The following is a 1,412-nucleotide window of genomic DNA, read 5'->3' on the forward strand; positions in this document are numbered from 1 at the left end:
GGCGGCGGCCAAGGGGTGGAGTGCCCCCCAAGCCAGGTGGGGCGCCCCCCCACCCTAGGGTTCCCAACCCTAGGCGCATGGGGTGGCCCAAGGGGGGTGCACCAGCCCACTATGGGCTGGTTCCCCTCCCCACTTTAGCCCATGGGGCCCTTCGGGATGGGTGGCCCCACCCGGTGGACCCCCAGGACCCTTCCGGTGGTCCCGGTACAATACCGGTGACCCCCGAAACTTTTCTGATGGCCGAAACTGCACTTCCTATATATAATACTTCACCTCCGGACCATTCCGGAACTCCTCGTGACGTCCAGGATCTCATCCGGGACTCCGAACAACTTTCGGGTTACTGCATATTCATATCTCTACAACCTTAGCGTCACCGAACCTTAAGTGTGTAGACCCTACGGGTTCGGGAGACATGTAGACATGACCGAGATGGCTCTCCGGTCAATAACCAACAGCGGGATCTGGATACCCATGTTGGCTCCCACATGCTCCTCGATGATCTCATCGGATGAACCACGATGTCGAGGATTCAAGCAACCCAGTATACAATTCCCTTTGTCAATCAGTACGTTACTTGCCCGAGATTCGATCGTCGGTATCCCAATACCTCGTTCAATCTCGTTACCGGCAAGTCACTTTACTCGTATCGTAATGCATGATCCCGTGACCAGACACTTGGTCACTTTGAGCTCATTATGATGATGCATTACCGAGTGGGCCCAGAGATACCTCTTCGTCATACGGAGTGACAAATCCCAGTCTTGATCCGTGCCAACCCAACAGACACTTTCGGAGATACCCATAGTATACCTTTATAGTCACCCAGTTATGTTGTGACGTTTGGTACACCCAAAGCACTCCTACGGTATCCGGGAGTTACACGATCTCATGGTCTAAGGAAAGGATACTTGACATTGGAAAAACTCTAGCAAACGAACTATACGATCTTGTGCTATGTTTAGGATTGGGTCTTGTCCATCACATCATTCTCCTAATGGTGTGATCTCGTTATCAATGACATCCAATGTCCATAGTCAGGAAACCATGACTATCTGTTGATCAACAAGCTAGTCAACTAGAGGCTTACTAGGGACATGTTGGTGTCTATGTATTGACACATGTATTACGATTTCCGGATAACACAATTATAGCATGAATAAAAGACAATTATCATGAACAAGGAAATATAATAATAATCCTTTTATTATTGCCTCTAGGGCATATTTCCAACAGTCTCCCACTTGCACTAGAGTCAATAATCTAGTTACATTGTGATGAATCGAACACCCATGGAATTCTAGTGTTGATCATGTTTTGCTCTAGGGAGAGGTTTAGTCAACGGATCTGCTACATTCAGGTCCGTATGTACTTTACAAATATCTATGTCTGCATCTTGAACATTTTCACGA

The sequence above is a fragment of the Triticum dicoccoides genome, chromosome 6A (assembly GCF_002162155.2).
Source record: "Triticum dicoccoides isolate Atlit2015 ecotype Zavitan chromosome 6A, WEW_v2.0, whole genome shotgun sequence".
In the NCBI taxonomy this organism is placed as follows: Eukaryota; Viridiplantae; Streptophyta; class Magnoliopsida; order Poales; family Poaceae; genus Triticum; species Triticum dicoccoides.